Below are 20,544 nucleotides of genomic sequence, written 5' to 3'. Positions count from 1 at the left end.
GATAATCAAATATATCACTAACCTCTGGACACCTGAGGTATGAGTGTTTGGGTGCAACAGTAATACTTTGAGGACAATACCTGGAGTACAGGTACAAAAGCAGTAAGGAATACTGCACAAGAGAACAAGTTCCTTCCAGTAGCCAGAGACTCTTCCGAAGGGAGGAGTCAGGCTGGGGGTAGGAAGGGCCAGAGCGGGAGTGACACCAAGGAAGGTGTCACTAACTGATCTGTGAACTATCTCCTAACTGGGAGATAGTTCTCGAGGTTGGGCAAGCCAGGTCGGCAACACACAGACAGATAAAGTACACAGACAGAAGGCTGGTTCGGTAATCCTAAGGAACGCAGGGTTTGGCAACAGAGTATCAGATATAGCGAAGTACCGAATCGGTGAACAGAAGAGTGATCAGAAAAGCAGAAAGTCATAACAGATAATAAACAATGCCTAGTCTTGGGTGTGAGCTCCGTGATCATCAGCACCCTGGAACTAGTCTGAAGTATAACAGAATGGTAACACAAGTCCCTAATCTTGGGTGTGAGGTCCTTGATCATCAACACCTTGGAACTAGTCTGAGGTATAACAGAATGATAACACAAGTCCCTAATCTTGGGTGTGAGGTCTTTGATCATCAACACCCTGGAACTAGTCTGACGTATAACAGAATGATAACACAGATTCTGACAATAAGGTCTGAGTGCTACCACGTAGTGATCGCAATGGCAGACCACCAGCGAATGACCAGCACCCAGTATATATAGCCCAGCGCTCTCCAGCGCCTCCCCTAAGTGCTGGACCAATGGGAACTGGTACAATAGTCAGCTGACCGGCTTGGTCAGCTGACTCCCTTCTGGCTGTCATAAAAGTTCTGCCTCTCAGCGCGCGTGCGCATCCTTCTGAACCTGTGTGGACTATCTGTCCCAGCCACACCAGGCATGTCTTGCGTACCACCCGCCGCGCTGGACGCGGAGCCAGCTGCACCGCTATCAAGGCAAGCGGCAGTTTCTCCGCGTTCAGCCATACTGGCAGATGTAGGCCTACGCGTGCAAACCGCCGCGTTAGATGTGGAATCAGCCGCCTTGTTCTGAGCACACGCGGCGGCTTTTCCGCGTTTTCTCACAGTAAGATATGCTTTGTAAAGGCCTGATGAAGGCTTAACAACCCGAAACGGACTAGTGTTGTTGCCTGAATAAAATCTGAAATATATTGTTTCATGAAACAAAGCACACAGTGGCCCATATGCAATACATTTTTTCACCTGACTTATCTCCTAGGAGATAATTTTCATCTTCTCTTTGAACTACATTTTCAGCATTTTACAATCAAAAAAGTACTCAAAAGTTGGTGAAAAAGTACTATCAAATTTATTTTAAGTATTTTCTTTTCATAAAACGCATTTTATGACAAGTTGTGAAAATATCACCTAGGAGAAAACTCAGGAGAAAAAGTGAATTGCATATGGGCCAGTGTCTACGATCTGCTTAATATGTTGATCTTCTATGTCTGCACCATGAAGAATTTTTATTGTTGTCTACAAAAAGCTTTTTTACCTTTTTGAAAAAAAAATATTTTTTGAATATAATAAAGTGTGAAACTAAAATTTTGGAATCAGACTACTGGTTTGTGGCTTCACCTTATCAACCCTGATCCTCCCATACAGAAACCTGGTATTACTCGGAGCACAGTGGTGTGCTCAAGTGTGGATCGTTATATACATACATGTTTGAGAGTCCCCTTTCTTTTTTTGGGGCTCATTCCTAATAATATTGATGCACCTACTCCAGGACAGGAAAAGTGGGATACCAATACATATCTGGTATCGTTGGATTCAGCAAAATTAAGCTTTTACAAACAGTAAATGTACATTTTCTTTAAAAAAAACGCAACAGAAAAATGTTTTATTTCACTTTTTTTAACATATTTTTTAACATATTTCACTCAAAAATTGTGTTATATCTCCAGAAAAAGTACAACATTTTTTTCAGTGTTAAATTCATTACAGAAAAAAACAATATATACTGTATATTCTGGCGTATAAGACTACTTTTTAACCCTTAAAAATCTTCTGAAAAGTCAGGGGTCATCTTATACGCCGGGTGTCATTGATGCCGGATGATACGCCCTATCCTGTTACCGCCTCTCAGATTTCGCTGCTGAGGACTGTAGTGAAGCTGCACAGGCACAAATGTGCGGAATCTGAGAGGCAAAGAAGGAGGTAAATAGGATACAGGGGTGTGCCAAAAGGATAAAAGAGGCTTGTTTCATGGGCACAGCACGATCTATTCTTCCATACCCCTCTGATAAATAGGGATGTAGACAAGGAAAGCTAACCAATCCGCTTAGGGAGAGGGAGAGTTGACCAATCCAACCAGTCAATCGCCTATATACTGTTATATACTGGGTACCAAATACAGTACAGCACCAGTGTCTGTCCATACATGGCACCAGTATATGATGATTTTTTTTTTTATTTTATTTGGTGTGCGTTGGAAGAGGGGTAGTCTCATACAGCGAGTATATCCCAAACACAATATTTTAACTGGAAAAGTTGGGGGGTCGTCTTATACGCCCAGTCATCTTATACGCCGGAATATATGGTAATAAGTTCTAATTCATGTAGATTTTCTTGTCAAAAATCCTAAGTAAACCTAATGAGTGCAAAATGTCTAAAAACAGCTTGGCAGTCAATGTTCGCGTTTAGGTCAAATCAGCTGACGAGGAAAGTGTTAAAGGACAGCTGAAGTGAGAAGAATATGGAGGCTGCCATATTTACTTTCTTTTTAAGCAATGCCAGTGGCCTGGACATCCTGCTGATCCTCAAATACTTTTAGCTATAGACCCTGAACAAGCATGCAACAAATAATGTGTTTCTGACAGTGTTGTCGGGTCTGACAATTAGCTGCATGCTTATTTCTGGTGTTATTCAGACACTACTGCAGCCAAATAGATAAACATGATAGTCAGGCAACTGGTATTGTTTAAAAGGAAATACATGTGGCAGTCTCCATATTCTTCTCACTTCATTTGTCCTTAAAGTGAGATCTTCCATGGTGCAAATCATTAGTATATGTTACTAGAAGCCATACACACACCCAGAACTGATGGCTGGTATTCATAGTGTTTCTAAAGCTTCTAATTTTACATAGAGCCTTTCACGGAACAGCCGTGAGAAACGAGAACGCAATCGGTTTATTGCACAGATTGCCAGTGACATGCTATATCTGGATTGATTCTGTAGGAGCATCTGCAGTCTTTTCTCAGCAGAGAGATAGCATCAGCTTAACTGCAGGATGGCTCTTTTGATCAACTAATGAACAGGAACAAACTCCTGTGTTCAGGAGGATAGTGTTTACTTTTCATTACCTCAGATAGATGTCAATAGGCTCACCAAATGGTGAGTCTATTCAAAGCACTGCTTCCCACAGACTGGCCGGAGCCATATAGACAGCTTAAGAAGTACATGGAGTTTAGGATTTTGAGCATGTTTAACCTCCTGAGCGATAATCCCGAGCTGAGCTCGGGGTATATCGCGCAGGAGGATTTCTCAGGCCCTGGTGGGCCGATTTGCATAATTTTTTTTTTGTTACACGCAGCTAGCACTTTGCTAGCTGCGTGTAACTTCCAATCGCCGCCGCTCGCCGCCGATCCGCCGCTACCCGCCGTGCCACGCAGCCCCCCCCAGACCCCTTGCGCAGCCTGGCCAATTAGTGCCAGGCAGCGCTGAGGGGTGGATTGTGACTCCCTCTGACGTCACGACGTCCATGACGTCCGGTGACGTCATCCCGCCCCGTCGCCATGGCGACCAGGGAAGCCCAGCAGGAAATCCCGTCTGAACGGGATTTCCTGCTTACTCTGATCGCCGAAGGCGATCGGAGTGGTTGGGGGGATGCCGCTGCGCAGCGGCTATCATGTAGCGAGCCCAGGGCTCGCTACATGATTTAAAAAAGAAATTTTTTTTAAAAAAGTGCTGCGCCCCCTCCTGGGCAATGCAATTGTATCGCCCAGAGGGTTAAGGAATACCGTTCAGGTGAGAAATGTGGAAGTTATATCATTCTGCTGGTCAGGATCTTGTGAGTATTTTTATATTAAATTGGGGCCACTGGCATAACCAGAACTCGGGGGATTTTACTGCTTTTTAACCGGGCATGCAAACATGCCCAAGTTTGGTATCATATGAACTGATCTAGTCTGAGGAATATGAATATGTGATGGTCATGTGTGTGCGGAAAGCATAAGCCGAGATATGACAAATGTCATATTTGGTGGGCATAGAGCACCCAGCCAGGGAGCTCACCGCCCCTGTCCAACTCCTGGGCTGTACTTGAGGCTCCACCCAAAGATGTCCATTGTTCAAAACTTGTTGCGAGGGACTCCACCCTCTTTCCTCCATTTTCCACCTTCATGAACGCGCGGCCACCGTGAGGAACAAGTGGTGGCCATTTTGCTTGGATTTTAAATTGAGCTGAAACAAAGAACTTTACCAAGGACTTTATGATTCTTCCCACAAAAGGACATCTTTCCATGAAACTAAGTATTTTTTCTCCCTTTCTTTTATTTTTCATACTGGTTATTAATGTTTCAATAATTGTTGATTTTAATAATTGTCTGTATATATTAATTATTTATATTGCCCGTGAATAAAGACTTTATCAAAGTCATTCACTGTTCCGCTACCCTGCTTCTCAGGCGCACAAACTGAACCAGACTTCTGGAGAGACGCTGCTATTGTATTGTTGTTAGCTAGACAGAATACAGCGTGTTTTAACTGTTTTATTTGCAGGATCAGTCAGTCATTCGGTAGGGACCACTGGCCCATACCAGTGGTGGTGGCAGATACCCTGAAATAGTGTGTAAAGTTGTAATTACCGTACCTCACAGGCTCCCTTCTGGTTGGGCTGCTGCCCAAATTTCTGTCAGTTTCTGCGCAAAGATCGCGACCGCAGCTTGCATGGTCTGTGTGTTGAAACCGATTGGAAGGCAATTTGCGGTCTGACCACTAGGACTCCTGTGACAGAGCCCTATCATAGTTACATAGTGACATAGACGTCAATTCACTAAGCTTATCTCCTGTCTTTAATAACGTTTCTAGAGTTATCACCATGGTGATAAGGCATGTAGTATTCAGGAAACATTTTACCTCAGGCAAACCTAAAGTTAACTCTTCAATCCTTAAAATAACTCCAGAATTCTAAAGTTAAAGACAGGCTGTTAATTAACTGCGTGTGAAAATAACTACAGAGGCAGTAACTTAAGTAATGAAGAGATAAGATAACTCTCTCACTGTGCCGTGGTAAGTTTTCTCTTGCCTTATTATCTCCTGCATGATTTTGGTTAATTGAGGCCATAGTCAGTTTGGTTGAAAAAAAGACATTTGTCCATCAAGTCTAACCAGAAAAAAATACATTAAATAAATAAGTAAGCATTAGGTACCTTTCTCTCCTTCACTCACACGTATCCCAGTTGATCCAGTGGAAGGAAAACAAAGAAACTTTTACAAGGCTTTGGCCAATTAACGTTTAAAGGACCACTATCATGAAAATTGTAAAATTCTAAATACATGTAAACATACAAATAAGAAGTATGGTTCTTCCAGAGTAAAATGAGCCGTAAATGACTTTTCTCCCATGTTGCTGCAACTTACAATAGGTAGTAGAAATATGACAGAACCAACAGGTTATGGACTAGTCCATCTCTTCATGGGAGATTTTCAGCAAGGCTTTTTTTCTTTATAAAGACATTCCCTGAAAAGGATTTATAGAAAGATGCTGACCAGCCTCCCTGCTTGCTGCATACTTTTTTTGGCAGTTGGACAGAGCAACTGCCATTCACCAAGTACTTTTGACAATAAACAAAACCCTGAGAATCCCCCATGAGGAGATAGGCTACTCCAAAACCTGTTAGTTCTGCCAGATTCCTACTACCTACTGTAAGTAACAGCAACATAGGAGAAAAGTAATGTATGGGTAATTTTACTCTGGAAGAAACATACTTATTTGTATGTGTTTACATGTATTTACATTTTACAATTTTTTGTGATAGTGGTCCTTTAGGGCGGGGATCCCCAACCTGTGGTCCGCGGCCCACTGGTGGTCCGCGGGACGCTCCCAGTTGGGCCGCAGGACTGTCCTCTTCAACCCCCCTCCCGCCCGTCCCCGTCCCCGCGGCCGCCGCTGTTATTACCTTAGCAGCGGCCGCTCTCCCCTCTCCAGCGCATGTATTTATTCAAGCAGCGTATCTCCCGGCTGCTCTGTGTGATGCGCAGGAAGAAGGGCTCGGTTACCATAGTAACGGTGATACATATCGCTGCTACAGGAAGCCGCTGCCCTGCTTCCTACGCTACGATACGCTGCTTGAATAAATACACGCGCTGAAGAAGGGAGAGCGGCCGCTGTTAAAGAGAATCTGTATTGTTAAAATCGCACAAAAGTAAACATACCAGTGCCACCAAAACAGGAAGTAGGTTGATGTACAGTATGTCCACACATAGAAAATACACCCATACACAAGCAGGCTGTATACAGCCTTCCTTTTGAATCTCAAGAGATCATTTGTGTGTTTCTTTCCCCCTGTTCCTATGCACTGAGGTTTCAGGCTGCTTGTTTCTTCCTGCAAACAGCTTTGCCCTTGTCTGTAATTCTTCAGTATGTGAAAGCCCAGCCAGCTCAGAGGACGATTTATCCAGCTTGTAAAAGATAAGAGAGAAGAGAGAAGCTGCTCTAATCCTAAATAATACACAGGCAGTGTGCATAGAGGGGCCTGGAAGGGGGAGTTCATAGCAGAACCACAACACTGAAGAACTTGGCAGCCTTCCAGACACAGGCCGACAAGTCTGACAGGGGAAAGATACATTGATTTATTACAGAGACAGTGATAGTATAAAGTGCTGCAGTAAGCCAGAACACATTAGAATAGCTTTTTGAACTTGTAGGATGAAAAAAAACAGGATGCAATTTTTCTTACGGAGTCTCTTTAAGGTAATAACAGTGGCGGGGACCACCACCTGGCTATACCGGGGCGCTATCCTGGGGCAATATACTGGCTATCCTGGGGCACTGTACTTGCTATCTGGGGGCACTATACTGGGGCACTATTCTGGCTACACTGGGGCACTATTCTGGCTATACTTGGGCACTATTCTGGCTTCACTGGGGCGCTATACTGGGGCACTATACTGGCTATACTGGCTCACTATACTGGCTATACTGGGGCACTATTCTGGCTATACTGGGGCACTATTCTGGCTATACTGGGGCACTATACTGGCTATACTGGGGCGCTATACTGGGGCACTATACTGGCTATACTGGGGCACTATACTGGCTATACTGGGGCACTATTCTGGCTATACTGGGGCACTATACTGGGGTACTGGGGCACTATACTGGCTATACTGGGGCACTATACTGGGGTACTGGGGCACTATACTGGGGCACTATACTGGCTATACTGGGGCACTATTCTGGCTATTCTGGGGCACTATACTGGCTATACTGGGGCACTATACTGGCTATACTGGGGCACTATACTGGCTCACTATACTGGGGCACTATTCTGGCTATGCAGTACACAAAGGACAGTCCGTGCACAGCTCCCTTGGAACACTTTTATTCTTCCAGTGATATTGATCAGCAGATGGATAGGCACATATACACAAACAGCTTCATGTTATTAGACACATGTGTAGATACATCTGACCTGTGCCGTGGACGGGTGCGGGAGGGTGACCAGGGGAAGATAGGACTGCGCGACAGCCGTTTCGCGCCGGTGTGGCACCTGTTCACGTGCAAATGTCCTGGGCAAATGGCGGCGTGTACGGGCCTCCGTAATGCTACTCGGAAGCCCCGCCCACCACGCACGCCATTGGTACGGCCAGTACCTGCGCCTTAGACGCAACAACACCAATCCAGAGACATACGAAACACAGGCGGGCGAGCTTACTACACGCCTGCGGGCAAGGAACTATCATGAGGCCGAATTGGAGGCAGCCAGAGAGAGGGCTGGGGGAAGGGAGAGGTCCACCCTTTTAGCCAGACAATCAAAACCAGACAAGGGTGGTTCCATCACCTGTACCTTCGACTACACCCCTATGACTAAGAAACTCTCACAGGTGATAAAAAAGAACTGGTCACTTATAACTAGAGACCCTGCCCTACAAAAGATTTTTCCTGTCCCCCCACGTGTGGTGTACAGGAGGGCCCCCACTTTAGGGGACATCCTGACTCGGAGCGAGTATCGCTCCGTTGCACCAACAAATTGGTTGACCAAAGAACGCCCCAAAGGCAACCACAGATGTGGTAGATGCAAATACTGTCCACAGATGTTAGAGGGCACTAATCTTAGATTAGGAGGAACACAGTGGGAGGTGAGGGCTTTCATCACATGCCAGACCAAGTTCGTTTCCTATGTGATTTTTTGTCCCTGCCAATTCTTCTACATAGGCAAAACAACCAGGCCACTAAAAGAGAGGGTGGGAGAACACTTTAAGTCCATTAAGTCTGGGAAGGGGTGCCCACGCCTAATTGAACACATCAGGGAGTCCCACGGAGGTAGAGCCCAGTGTTTGAAATTTGCGGGACTCCTGCATGTTGCGAACTCGAGAAGAGGAGGCAACAGGGACCAGGAATTGACCCGACGTGAATCACGAGTGATTCTACGTACAGAGGCAATGGGGCCCGTTGGCCTCAATGATAGACTTGAGCTATCTTGTTTTCTTGACCCATAGCATTGAGATGTTCTTGCCCTCACCGGGCCAGTTGGGGATGGGGGGTGCAGAGCCGGGACAAGGTCCTCCAGCACCCAAGGCTGAGACACCAAAGTGCGCCCCTCCATCCCTCCCACCCCAGCTGTCACACACTGATTGCTATTAGACTAAGAGGCGCCACAGGGTCCACAACCTCCCCAACACCTTAATATCTAGTTATCTGGCTTGCAGTCACTGCCATGTATCCCCTTTTCTTATTTCTTTCTGCTTCAAACACAATTAGGAATGACAGCTGAATGAATCGTGCACCCCTCCTACACTGCGCCCTGAGGCTGGAGCCTCTCCAGCCTATGCCTCGGCCCGGCCCTGGGGGGGTGACCCCCCCACCCCTGACTCTTTTTAGGAATAAGAAACTCGTTCCCTGGCCTTGTCCCTTATCCTGCATTCCCATTCATTCGCTCCCCTTTCCCCCCCCCCTTTTTTTCCAACCTGGAGGGATCCCCCTCCCCCGGGTTTTCTTTCTTCCTTCTCTCTTTTTTCTTCTTCTCCCCTTTTTTTGTCCCTTCCTTTCCCCCAGATATGGGACCAGTCTGTTCTGGTCCCACATTAAACTCTCCAAAAACATTGAGATATGGGTAGTCTTCTCCACTTTCTTGGTGTCTCTGGGTATGGGAGTTTTACATGGGTGTCCTCCCCCTCTTTTGTTTCCCTCCTCCTTCTCCTCTCTCCATGTGTCTCCATAAGAATGGTGAGTTCCGGCGGATACTACCGTGATCTGGGGGCACTCACTTTTCAATACGCCCCAGACCCAGGGAATAATCTATCTCAGAATGGGGCATACTTGGGTGGAGGCAATATTTGTGGGGATAGATTGAGGCGGGGCAGGTGCTATTGGTTTGTGGGTGGTGATGTGGCCCCGGTGGCCACAGGGAAGGGGGGAGGCCATGCCCCCTCCATTGTCCTGGGGGGGTGGGTGGACGCCCCACGGGGAGTGTGCGTACGCCCCGGTGGGGTTTCCCCCCCCCCCCTCAGGACATAGCCACCGCACAGGTGCACTGCCTCGCAATCCATTGCGTCCCCATAGTGCAGGAGGGTCCTGGCCCTGGAGGTATATCACGGGTCCCCCTGCAGCTCTCCCCCCTCTCTCTTCCTGGTCTCAGTGGCTATGTCCCCTGGTTGGCACCAGAGGATTCCTTTACATAGTTGGGCACAAAAGGGTACTTGCCTTTTTAGGCAGGCACAACTAAAGGTATTTTCCCCTCGTGGCCCCCTTTTTCTCCTCCCCCCCCCCCCCCTCCCTACCTTCCATTGTGGAGCCACATGATTGGAGGGGTATAAGCTGGAATTATCCGGCTCATTGGGGATGGGAATAGTAAGGGGATATGTGAAGGGGATGGGGCAAGGGTAATATGTCATATAAGGTTCATGTCCTGAGACTTGCCTCTCCTATCTCCACCTTCCCTCCCAACCTCATGGAGATTTTAAAGAAGGGATATGAGGTTTTTTTTTTTTTTTTTTTTTAGATATATATTCTAATAAAGTGTTTTTAGAGTCAGAAAGCAGAAATGCGGAGATTGAGGCATAGCACAGACAGCTATCCTGACCCAGCGTTATGCAAACTGTGAAATAAGGCACAATGAATGCACTGTTCTTATTTGTTTTACTTGTTCAATGAAAGAGATATGCACAAAATATGGTGTGATTTAGAGCACAATCACAGGATGTCACGGCGAACATGCACGTTTGATTAATTTGCCAAGTTACGGCGATCTGTCACTTAAGCACACGCGTGCCTTATTGGCATAGTAACCACTGAATCAGGAGACGTCACAGGCCTGTCTCCTCCCCTCTAGTTCCCCGCACAATCACCATCCAGCACCCGAGGGCCAATGGCGTGCGTGGTGGGCGGGGCTTCCGAGTAGCATTACGGAGGCCCGTACACGCCGCCATTTGCCCAGGACATTTGCACGTGAACAGACGCCACACCGGCGCGAAACGGCTGTCGCGCAGTCCTATCTTCCCCTGGTCACCCTCCCGCACCCGTCCACGGCACAGGTCAGATGTATCTACACATGTGTCTAATAACATGAAGCTGTTTGTGTATATGTGCCTATCCATCTGCTGATCAATATCACTGGAAGAATAAAAGTGTTCCAAGGGAGCTGTGCACGGACTGTCCTTTGTGTACTGCATATGAAATGTTGATCCCATTGTCTGTTTGCACGCTTCGACACACAAAGAACCAGGTTGCAGCAAGGATTTAGAAGGGACAGGGTTGTTTACTATCACAGGTGCAGCAGACCTACCCACCCCCCGCCTCAGAGTGCCGGGCAATCAGCATCTTTTGTGTACACTATTCTGGCTATACTGGGGCACTATACTGGGGTACTGGGGCACTATACTGGGGCACTATACTGGCTATACTGGGGCACTATACTGGCTATACTGGGGCACTATTCTGGCTATACTGGGGCACTATACTGGCTATACTGGGGCGCTATACTGGGGCACTATACTGGCTATACTGGGGCACTATACTGGGGCACTGTACAGGCTCACTATACTGGGGCACTATTGTGGCTATACTGGGGCACTATACTGGGGTACTGGGGCGCTATACTGGCTATACTGGGGCACTATACTGGGGCACTATTCTGGCTATACTGGGGCACTATACTGGCTATACTGGGGCACTATACTGGCTATACTGGGGCACTATACTTGCTCACTATACTGGCTATACTGGGGCACTATTCTGGCTATACTGGGGCACTATACTGGGGTACTGGGGCACTATACTGGGGCACTATACTGGCTATACTGGGGCACTATTCTGGCTATACTGGGGCACTATTCTGGCTATACTGGGGCACTATACTGGCTATACTGGGGCACTAAGTGGTCCCCGGGCCGGGAAAGGTTGGGGACCCCTGCTTTAGGGGAAAACAATTCTTCCCCTGACAGCCCCTTACCTCCATTGTTTCATTTGGAGGAATGGGAGTGGGAGCCCCCCATGAATTCCTCTACCTGAAGGCAGTGCTGCTCAGCTGCACATAGCAGAACAAACACAACAACACTAAATTCTGTTGAAACTGAAAAAATGATTGTATATCTTGTGAGTTGTACTCATTTATTTCTGTGTTAGATGACAATTGCGTGGGGAAAGAGCCAGCGGACTAATAAAAAATAAGGCTGGAGATGGGCTTGAAAAGTAATCCCATGATAAATGACTAATGGCTTTTCTAGCATTTTATATTTATACCCAGAAGTGTCATGGAGGACAAGAATCATGTATAGGCCTGGCCATGTGCATAGTTTATACACTTGAAAAAGTTACAGATTAGCATTTATATTGCTTTTAATTGCTACAGCTGGTCCTTTTAGTGTCTCAGATCTCTGATTAATATAAATACATTTCATAATGGATACTCCATTTATCACCAGTATAGGGTCACTTGTATGATAACTGGGTTGCTTGGTGAAGTCTGATTACGTTTGTGCCTGGCAGACAAATGCTAATCTTTCTGGCAAGTGTCTGTAGTAAATAAGACTTATAGGTTTAAATTATGTTTTATGACTGTGGGCTGCTAGTGATTTTACAAGTATCAACTAATGGAGTTTTTTTCATGAGTGGATATTATATTTCCACAAGTATATTTCGCTATTGCAAGCGAAAATCTATCTGCGCTAGGCAAGGCTTTCTGAACTCTGGCAAACCTTTTTTAGTGAGGTCCTGGCCAGCAGAAACATTCTCCCGTACAGCTGGACAAGGAAAAGTGAGACAGGGATTAGAACAAAAGCTTTAAGTAATGTAACCTTTTTAATGAGTTGTCCTTAAACCAGCCAGCTTCATTGAAAAAATGTCAGTGATGTTTAGGTTAGTCTTTTTCTAGATAACCGATTACGTGATACAGTTTGAAGGTTCTCATGTGAACATGTTCAGTTAACGTTGAAGAAACCACAATACACATCCTCAAAGATATCTAAAGCGTCACTAAATAACAGTGGCATAGCTAAGGAGCTGTGGGCCCCGATGCAAGATTTACAATGGGGCGCACCAAAACCAGCCAAGAGCAACCACAGTGTCAGAAGTGCAAGAAGGGGATGGGGAACAGTTTGCTAATGATCACCACTATTCAAAGCATCTATAGAAGTGATTATTATGAGCACAGGACCAATAGAGAGCTTATACTGCAGTTGAGGGAGGGCCTCTCGGGGCTCCTCTGGCCCAAGGGCCCCGATGCGGTCGCAACCTCTGCAACCCCTATTGCTACGCCCCTGCTAAATAATTAAATGCTTACTAGTAAGCCTGGAAAGCCTCAAGTTTTCATACAATGTCAGACAGTGCAACTACACTATCTTCTATGGTCATTGTGTTAAAAAAATCTGTTTTTGAGAAAACATTAAAGGGAACCTTAAGTGAGGGGTATATGGAGGCTGCCATATGCAGGGCCGGGCCTTACCATGAAGCATACTCAATCACGTGATTTAGGGAAGCAGACTGTAGGGGGCAGCATCAACCCTACACTCTACTGATCTTTTTCAGTCTCTCCCTCTGCTCTGCTGCTTCTGCCTGACTCATGGAGTACAGACCTTGCCTGCTGTCACACACCTTACTTAAATATGCTCTGCTCTATGCTAGCCCCACCTCCTCCATGTGCGATCCTTCCCTCTGGTTTCCCACCTTTAGCTGTCAGCACGCAGCTGCCCACCAACACATCCGCACTCAGCCAAACTCCTATCAGCACCCCTTCACTCGCCAATCAGCCTCCAGCCTGAAACAGGTAAAAAGGGCTCATATATATAAATATGCCTTGTGGGCATATCCTCACAAGTTTGCTTCAGTCAGCAAAACGTCTAGAGTCTACAACCTGCCCTGGCCATATGTATTTCCTTTTACTCAATACTGGTTGCCTGGCAGTCCTGCTGATCATTCTGGCATCAGTAGTGCCCTAATCAGACACCTGAAACAAGCATGTAGCTTAATTTTTGTCACAGACATCTTATCTTTATGCTTGTTCAGGGTCTAAGGTTAAAAGTTTTAGGCCTCTTTTCCACAGGTGGATGATCCTCCTCCTTTGTTGACGCTACAGCCCAATTTGAGCCATGGCCTCCTACAGTTTCCTGCCCCATCCGTCTCTGTCTATTGCTGCCTGTTTCCAGTTGCGTATATTAAGTTCTTTGGCATCTTTGTCAACTTCATCTGCCCATCTCTTTCTCGGTCTTCCAGTTGGTCTTCATCCATTCAAGATCCTTGTAAAGATTATTTTTGGGATCCTATGGTCATCCATTCTAACCACCTGTCCTGCCTATCTCAACCGATAAATCCTAATATAGTCTGATAGTGGGAGAGTTTTTTTTATAGTTTATACAGCTCATGGTTTTATTTCATTCTCCATACACCATTCTCATGGGTGGGGCCATAGACTTTGCACAGTCAGGTGGATGATAGCGATGATCAATGATATTCAAATTTGTCTGAGTTTATGCAAATGTATGTAAATTTGTATGCAAATATATACATCTTGAAATGGACCAATCAAGTCCCACCTAGGTTTAAATTGATTGGTCCATTTTCAAGCTTCAAATATGTGCATAAAAATGTACATACATTTGCATACACTCAGGAAAATTTGCATATCATTGATCATCCCCAGTGGATGAACTGCTCAGTAGATCCTCGTGGCAGTCAGATAGTGATCAGTAGATTCTGTAAACGTTTACAGTTGTATCAGCAGTGGTAGGATGAATATTGAGATTTGTGGAGATGTATCCTGATTCCTTATATATTAGGGTGTGTTGATCAGGGACATTATGCCATACATATTATCTGAACATTTTCCATACATTCATTAGTCACTATATTCTCCTTTTATGGAATATGCAGGATCGTTAAAGCAGTTTCAACAAAGCTGTATTCAAGTATTGAGAAGTAACGGTTGTACGATAATGATAACATATGACATGTATCGCAGTATTATTAAATCAGAAGAGACCAATGGGGCAAAATGGAAAAATGCTGCAAACAGCACAGACACTTGTTATTTCAGATGGCCACTCATTAGCCCTTCCATCTCATATCACCCCTATGTTTCTACTTTGGCAGAAGGAAAGAACAGATGTCAAAATCTGAAGCTTTAGCCTCAGACATTTTGTAACCAGCAACTTAGCACAATATATTTTGGTGCCAACATTTTCACTGTAGAAATATTACAGCGTAGATTTGTTTGTCAAATTACATTTTTGGACTATTGCATTGACTGACCTAGTACCAGTGTAAATAGTATTGTGAGCATTATTATTAGCATGGCAGCACAGTGAGCCTCATTACATGCCTAACCTTGAGGATTAGAGACAGATTTAGGAATTAAAGGATATGTACCTATAACATACATTTGTTAAATGAGTCCCAAATCACTTCCAGATCAGTTATACAGTTATAAGGAATTACTAATTTTTCTAAAGGGACATAGGTACCTTGTTTACAGATCTTTCATATACTGTACTGTTGGAGTTGAAAGTTATTTCAGATGTGCCTACATGGATTGAACTTTGTATGCTATACACAGTGAATCTAGTTGATCAGCTGGGGCCGTGTGCAAAGCCTGGGTTTCATAAAGGACTTTTTACAACCACACACATCTGCATATGAGTAAATAACACAGCAAAGACAATGGCCTCAGACACTGACCCCAGCCCCCGCAAATGGCCATTGAGGGACTGGCTACAACCACACCAACAGGTTCCTCTCCTCCCCCCAGCTGCTAAGGGCAGGAACTATTGATGGATAACACCGAGGAGGAGTCTCTATACCTGTGATGTCCAGATATAAGACAATGGTGGGGAATTATCTCTCTCTCTCTCTTGGAATGCTGACATGGACGGTGAGATAGAAAGGGGCTCAGCTAATGAAAGCGTGTGACTGTGCATAGGGTATATAGAGCCATTATGTGAGTCACATAGTTTGTATGCTATAACTTGTACATATGTAAATCTGTAAATAAACCCCTTTTATTTAACTCCTTTGAAACGACCTCAAGTGTCTGGTCATTAACATAGAAATAAGTTAATATAAGCTAGAGCACATTCTACATATGGCACCCCAAGATAGCGTGTGGATAATTAGTAAATCCACATAGAACCCTATAACAGAGAGTTACTCTAGCTAATAGTTCCAGAGAACGTGGAAGACGAGGATAAAGGACCTAACCGATAACTTGAGCGTGGACCCTGGATGCCAAGGAAGCATATGAAATGCGGTGAGTTGTTTTGTTTGATATATATCAATGCATATATGTATTTTGCTTGCGGTTTGTGAGGTTTGGCTGTATGTATGATGAGTTAACTGCTAGGAAGATAGGTTGTTGAAAGGTACATAGGTATGCTATAGGAAACAATAGGTTTCAGGAATTGTGTGGATTGAAGATGAATGGTCTGTGACAGGCAGCAAAAGCTTCATCTCCTGTTGTTGCTGTATTTGTGTATATAGTTTGGTCAGCTATTGTGAGTGTAGATCACATAATCTGAAGGCAGTTAGAAGTGAATGTGAGTGTTTTGCAAGGACAATAGCTTCTGTGTTGGTCATTGAATCGTATGTTTAGTGCAGTTTGGTGAAAATGGAGATTGCACAAAATTTTGTCAGTAAATACGCCACGGTTGATGTGAATACATGTGCGAATGAATCCCTTGAGCAGCAGTTTGCGTCATTGGTTGGAAAATGTGAGAAATATAATAATGGATTGCAGCAGACATATTTTGGAAACAAAGTACAGAAGATAAAGCTTGCAAATGAAATTTCGATTTTACTTAGGATGAGGGTCATATCAGAGCAGAGAGCGAGAGATTGGGCTGCAGACAGACAGCAAATCAGAAAGGACCTGGATAATTTTAAGGATAATTTGGTAGTTATGGCAGATTCGCCGATTTGCAGGAGTTGAAATTAGAGGCAGATGATTGGAAGGAAAGGAATAGTGAATTGGAGAAACAAATAGAACAGCACAAGGTCAAATGCGCCTCAAATGAAACCTTAATTCACTCACTCAATGATAAATTAACCCAGATGCAAGAGCTGGTTACCTCTTTACAAAGAGAACTGTTACATACCAACTCATTGTTGATCCAGAAGGAAAATTACATCTTATCAATATGTGAACAAAAAGCAAAAACTTGTGAGTCTGCAAATGTCTGCACTATTACTGATGACAGTACCTGCAGTGGGGTACAACTAGCAGATGTGTCCAGCCCTACTGTGCTAACAATTCAGGACAAACTGCGCTTATGTCAGATTCTGGGCGATTTTGATTCCCTAGAATCGCCTGTGAGGTTGTCTAATCAATTTGAGGCAGTGGTATGTCAGTACAGTCTAAATGATGAAGATGCATGTGCACTTTTACGGGCCTGGTTGCCGGGGCCCTTAGCCACTCGCATAGTTCTGGAAAATGGTGGTTGTGTAGCAGATGCAGGAGGTAGGAGACAGGAAGTACAGCGTGTATTGGGAAGTCGTGATGAAAGAGGCGTGCAAGCGTTGGCAAGCATGAGATTCATGAAAGGAATGGATCCTGTAATATTTTGTCATGAGTACATTTCGATATATAGAGTGGTTCATAATTGCCAAAATATATCATCTGATGATGGGGAGCTGCTATATTCCATGGCAAATAAGTGTATGGTAAGCCACCCAGTTAAACTTGCTCTTCAAAATGCCATCACGTATCAACAATTTATTAATATACTGAGGGATTGTTGTGAGGAGGGCAATGAGGGAGAGACATCCAATGTATCTGTGGCATATAAAGGTACACAGAGAAACATTTTCCGATGTTATCAATGTCATAGATCTGGCCACATAAAACGATATTGCAGAAGCCACAAAGTTAAGAATAGACACACCAGCAATATCTCCAATTGTGTAAGCACCGTCTCCCCTCACGATCATGAAAAACATGAGAACTTTGGTGCATTTCAGGGCCCAGATAAGCTGGAAACTGGAAACGGAAATCATGGCCAGCAAGCGAAACCTAAACAATATTCTAGTTTTGCATACGGTGCCAGTGCACAGCAAGGACATTGGCCAAACATTCCAATTTATGCCCCGCTAGCCAGTATGCCATATTGGCTAATCTGTAATTTGTCAAACATTGCAATTCCTTTTTTCTTGGGATATATGGCAGAGTGTTCAAAAATTAATGTGTAATAATGTGTGGCAAATGGAATACACTCTGTTGTCTCAACAGGTTTGCAGTATAGGGGTAGACTAACAGATTGTGAAGTAACAATGGTGTCTTAATGTGAGGATATTAACATAAGTATGTTTTGTTTTTCAGATATCTCTGAAAGGAAATGTATGTGGTTAAAAAGTCAAGCCATCTAACATTTGATTATGTTGTATTCATGTATTGTGTGTTTCTGTCTCTCCCTTTTAGCCAAGGGCGTCTACATGGAATTTGGCTAGGATCAGGGTGCACCCATTCTAAATTATAGATGTTAACAATTAGTCTGCAGAAAATACCATGAGCTCATGAGTTAAAATCCTAATTGTTTGCAAACAATTAAACAATAGAAGGTTTAATGAGTGAAACTGAAGTAAAGGTGGTTAACAGTTAACTTGTACTGTATTGTGGTTGTTTCTTGTATTTCTTGTTTCTATTGACACAGATGGCCCAGTGCTGAAGACAATGAACTCCAAAGGATATCAGCATCTCTGTGTCAATGTACTAATTGTACAGACCTGTGTGTAACTAACTTATGTGTGTGTCCTGAAATAGGCCTGTTTCTGTGTGTTTGTTTGTTGGTTTGATTAGGAACAACCAAAGGGTTGTAATTTTTTTTTTACTCTCCCTGTTCAGTTTTTGGATAATTTGATAATTTTATTTTCACAATATATTTTTTGCTTTTCAGTTGTGGGGATTTTTGTTGCTTCCCCAAACACCATTTTTTTTCTTTTTTTTTTTTTTTTTTCATTTTTTCACTTTTGTGGGTTTTCTCTTTACATAGAAGTATTGACAAAGTGGTACCTATGCTTTGAGGTACCAAAGGGGGGGATATATACAAGATATTGAAGGCAGGAGTAAACACAGCTATGGAGGCTGTTTGCCTATTTATATGTTCATAAGGAGTACTCAAATGCAATTGTACTGTTACGAATAAACCTCTTAAGTGTATAATTTAATCTACAATCAAGGGAAGTAATGGAAAGGGTTGCCATACACATCGATTTTCTCAGTTATTTCCTTGCAGATTCAGCTGCTAGGAATCGATTCCCCAAATGTCAGATCAATTTTGGCGATTGAATAAATCGATCGGACAGGTTGGAAAGTTAAAAACAATCAGGAGCAACAACTTTGGCAAATTAATGGCCAATAACCTTGCACTGCATTGGGCAACTCTGCAATACGATCGATTAATAATAGATTCCCGGCTGGAATCTATTGGGAATTGATGTGCAGTGGTTGATAGGAATCGAGTTATTCTGAATCGATTATTTTCCTAAAGGAATTTATCGTTTTGAAACATTGGATGGAAATCTATAGGTGTATGATCAATTTACATTATTTAAGATTAAAGAGTTTGTTCTCTTGTGGGAGGTATTGTCAGAGATGTTATATTTTCCTGCGAGCTCTTGCACACTACATGCAATTCCGATTGGCAGTTTTGGGACGCGATTTTACGTGCGATTGTGGGTCGCGATTGTGAGTCGGTACTGCATGCCGAGGTTTTTTTTCGTATGCGTTTTTCTGCGTAGGTCGACAGCGCCCAGTGAAAATCGGAATTGCAAATCAGATTGGCAGTGTGCAGGGGGCCACAGAGATATTAACACGCAGCAGTAGTGGAGATATTTATTTTCTTTTATTGGGATTTATAAGGAAAGGGGGATGGTTTCTACACTAGAATGCCTTCCCAAAGAGTCCCCTCCCAGGTTGGAAGGCTACAGAGAGTATTCTCATTGTTATGTAGGGTGTGGGATAGTTTCATTGACACAGATATTGTAGAAGGACTCATCAAAGGAAGTGAATGGGTAGGTAGCCCACAGGGATGAGGTGAAGTCTACAACCAAAAAGAATGTATGTAAATTCACACAATTGAATGGTTAACAAGAGTAGCCAGAGGCAGAGCTTCAAAGAAGCCAGTGGAAAGTACCACCAACAATGGTTTATTATTAAATAGCTGGGCATCACCATCCATTTTTATTTTGTTAGAAGATAAATTAAGCTTTGAAGGTGGATAAAGCCTGAACAGCAGGCGTACTCTTTGTGTGTAAAACCTTTATCCAGGTAATTTAATAATCAGGCCCACCCTTTCAGTATACAGTGGGGGTGGCTAACCTCTGGTAATGTAATGTCCGGACACCAATGATATAGAATCAAGGTACTGATGATTGATTAGAAGTTAAGCTTTTTTGTTTCATCTATGTATATTTGGTGCCCAATCCACTGAAAACAAGACAATGTAGGTAATGTAATGTAAATGTATTTTGCAGCAAGATTAGTCGAGTACTGACTTAGTTACATGAATACCGCATGACCTACAATTGTACAATAGATAGTTTTCTTGTATTATATTTTCATGTGCACAACTTACCTACACAAACAAACTCATTGAGATATATATTTGGTTGCAATGGATAATCCATGGGTATGATGTGTCTTTGTCATAAAGGTATACATTGGTGCCAATAAACTTGCAGAACAAACTAAGGTTCACATGATAATATATTGCTATCTGGTAAATCCAGGTGATGCATATATGGTATGATGTCGTATATTCACCCTTACAATTAATGCCAGGTCAATGTACTGATTAGGTGTGAGTGGGAATGAATGTTGGGTTCCTGCTTGGTGGCCCATGGA

The sequence above is a fragment of the Hyperolius riggenbachi genome, chromosome 4, assembly GCF_040937935.1.
Source record: "Hyperolius riggenbachi isolate aHypRig1 chromosome 4, aHypRig1.pri, whole genome shotgun sequence".
NCBI lineage: Eukaryota > Metazoa > Chordata > Amphibia > Anura > Hyperoliidae > Hyperolius > Hyperolius riggenbachi.
The sequence above is the reverse complement of the archived record's forward strand: the minus strand, read 5'-3'. Positions refer to the sequence as shown.